The following is a 3,759-nucleotide window of genomic DNA, read 5'->3' as shown; positions in this document are numbered from 1 at the left end:
TATGTATAATAAATATGTAAGAACTGCCGACAGCAATATGTTCTTTATGGTATGATATAGAAAGCAAATTTTATGGACTCTGAGAGTAGTTCCACTGCCTTTGTAGAAATGTTTACTTTGTTAAGGAGGGCAAGGGTGAGCTTTTATAGGGAGGCTTGCACGTTACACCGAGATAATCTTCCGTTGTGTGAAATAGCAAAAAGCAAAAGAAATCAAAAGCAACAAAGGCAGAGCTGCCACCACTGCCGAAGACCGGAGAGGTTCTTGGAAAGGGTCCCGAGGATACAGATGAGATAGGGATACCTCTTGAGCAGCCTCCGAGTCTGGGACTTGGGAACATTGGGACAGGTCCATTCCAAAGCCATCCTCACCCAATCCTGTGCTTAAATGGGGAAAATTCGCCCAGTTAAATGGGGAAAATATCCCTAGGAGGGCATGCATGCCATCAGTAGCAGTTCTGTTGTGCCTCGTAGACAAACTGGCCTTGCGTTTGCCAGCACCTAATAGGCCAGTAGATGTTTGGCAGGTCTCCTGCTAAAATGCACTAGAAAGCTGGATCTGCTCTGGCTGTGAATATCAGGAATCCAGCATGCAAGCAGTAAGCACAACAAATCATATAGCCAACCAACACACTTCCTCACTATAACCTCTGCAAATGTCTTAGGTAGTTTGGCAAATCTCTTATTGCAATAAATTCTAGTGAAGCTTTGGGGTTTCTTTTTTTTTTTTTTTTTTTTTTTTTTTTTTGAACATATGGTCTTAAATCAATTTAGCTTTTTTGAGTCACTGCAGTTTGTTGTGGAGATGTTGTCTGAAAATTTGTTTGCACTCTGGCAATTTTATTCAAATGTCAACCAGATGCAGAAAGTATTGGGTTTGGGTTTTTATTTTACAGCCCTGGAAAACAAAGGTCAAGTCTTTGCAATGTAAATTGTGTTTTTGATCACCCTATATTTTCCAAACAACAGAAAGACTTTCTTACAAATTGTTTCCCCACCTCAGGATATATTTTAATCATATGCAAATAATTCAAACACTAATAAGACACCTGCTAAATCGAGTGAGTTGGGCAGGCTATGGTTGGGCTCAGCAGTCACGCAACCATTGCGAGCCAGATTGTGTTCTCATTTATTGTTTAGCATTGTGTTCTCTGACTGGCCTTATTAATGGCCTGAGGTATTTGTCAACATGAATAACAGCAACAGGGCCTGGCAGAGAACCACAGATCACTTACAGTGAGATAGGCACAGATTATTACTCTGTAAGCAAATACTCTGTTGAAGTTTGCTTGCCACAATTTTATTATCATAGAAGTTACAGTGCTGCCTGCAGAGCGTGATATTGCACTGCACAAATGCAAATATTAGACTCTGTCCCAGGGTGAATTTGCTATGAAATTTGCAAAACCCTGAGGTGCCTGAGGTGGATGGAGCAAGTGCAGTCTACTCACAGCACGTAAGAGATCCAAAACCCTTCGGAACTCAGAAAACACGTTGTATTCATTCACTCCTGTGAGCTTTTTACTTTCACTGAGTTTTTCTGAAGGTTTTCTTCACCTAAGAACTTAACATAATTTAAAAAAAAAAAAAAAAAAAAAGGAAGGTGTAATTCCCTGTAACAGGAGATTGGCCCCTGATATGCAGAGACCACAGGTACTTGTGAGCCCCCAGCACATCAAAACTCTCCCACAACTAGAAATAAGCATTCACTGGCATGGGGTGACCTCCTGGACAATCTGATGTTTGAGAGAGCAGAGGTTGCTGCACCTATGTGTTTTACGAACACATTGCGTCCTTATTTTCATACTCCACTCAGCTAGTACTTCTGCATTGGTTGCTTCAATATCTCTTCTGTTTTCTTCTGCTTTGTTAAAGCTTGATTCTACCTAGAAGGTCTCCAGAAACATGGCAAAGGGCACAGAGCACAGAGGTGACCTAGCTGTAAGACATTCATTCAGCTTTTACATTAGAGGTGTTTCAAATGCCTTGAGAGCTTCCTACGCCCAATGATTCCTGTCAGGCACCTCACAATGGGAGATTCATATGTCTTTCAACTCAGTACTAGATCTCCTGACTCATTCACCGTGTGTGAAGAACAAGACATCAATTTTGGTGCCCTTCCACGTCTTTTGAACAAGCAGTGAAGAATAGTGCTGCATAGAAGTTGGTTTTCTGACTGGACACAGCACCTAATATGCTAAGGACAAGAGGAAATGGCCTCAATTGGCACCAGGGGAGGTTCAAGGTAGATATTAGGAAGGTTTTCTGCATGGAAAGAGCGATGAAGCCTTGGAAGAGGCTGCCCAGGAGATGCTGGAGTCACTGTCCCCAGCAGTGTCCAAGAAATGCGTGGATGAGGTGTGTAGGGACATGGTTTAGCAGGCAGTGTGGTGATGGACTTACAGCTGGACTCCACGGTCTTGAAGGTCTTTTCCAGCCACAAAGATTCTCTGATACTCACGGACATTTAGGAGCTGCCTCACCTCATTTGGTGCTACCTGTGCCAATGCATTTATGGTACATGGGGATGCTTGTGAGGAGAGATTCTCCTGCTTGGCCCTGCGTACTACAGCTCAAAAATGCATTCACACGGCCACACAAGATTTAGCTCGTTATGATCCTTTCTGAAATCTTCAGAGAAAAGCAAACACCTAAAATGATTTCTACCTGAGATAAAAGCATGAAACCTGAAAGCGTGCAAAGTATATATCTTATATATTTATATTTATAATACATACTTAACTAATACAAAATTCATTATCATAAAAACAGGAGGCGTATGCAAATCTGTGTGAAAATGTAAAGCACAAAGGCTTCCTGAAAGGTGCAACCAGTCAGTATTCTGGGATCAAATTCTGCCCCTTACTCCTTATAGACACCTAATTGAAATCCTTGACATTCAGTGGGCAAAAGTGAGTTAAACGCATTGCAGATGTGTATATATAAAAAGAACATTGGATACATTGTGCTGCAAACTCTATTTTACTTACAGTATTTTTTTTTCAGCACTTACAATATTTGCAACAATAAAAAAGATGATTCCATGAGCTGTGCTAAGATTGTATGACATGGCGAGCACACTGTCATCAGCTCCATGATTTAACATCTGTGACACTTCCATGATTCCTCATCTTTGGCCATCCGACATGATATCAGCTACACAAAGTGTCAAACCACTGACTGCACAAAATTAAATGGTCCGAGGAGCACCGGCCTTTAACCAGCTCTGCTGCAGCCAACAGAGAACCTCCTGTAATAACGGTGGTGGAAATTGAGTAGGGATCTTATTATTTCATTTGTCTTTTGACATAAAAGAGAATACAATGTCCTTTTCAGAAATTTAGCCTGCCCAGCATGACCAGTTCACCGATGCTACAGGGCCATGAAACACTCAATATGAAGAGTTTCTTGCTGGGTTCTGCTTCCTTCTTCTCTTGTGCTTCACAGCTGAAGTTTTTTATCCTAGGGCCCAATATTCCCTTTCTCCAGGTGACATCTTCCTTCCAGTGTTGGACTTCAGCACAGAAGCCCCAGCTCTTCAGACCAGTAGGTCCAACCAGGGGAACATCTAACCACCTGGCTTAACTAGATATTGGAAACCCGCTGGCACTCATTTTGGTGAAATACAACTGTAAATCATTAGTTCTCTTTCCTAAATAGCTATGAGAAAAGTTTTGTTTTGTTTTTTCAAAGTATACTCTTGAGAGCAAGATACATCCGAACAGCTTGATTAGAAAAAAAAAAAACTTTCAAAGTTTTG

The sequence above is a fragment of the Nothoprocta perdicaria genome, unplaced genomic scaffold, assembly GCF_003342845.1.
Source record: "Nothoprocta perdicaria isolate Ctin4 unplaced genomic scaffold, notPer1 scaffold_448, whole genome shotgun sequence".
NCBI lineage: Eukaryota > Metazoa > Chordata > Aves > Tinamiformes > Tinamidae > Nothoprocta > Nothoprocta perdicaria.
Note: the sequence above shows the minus strand (reverse complement) of the source record.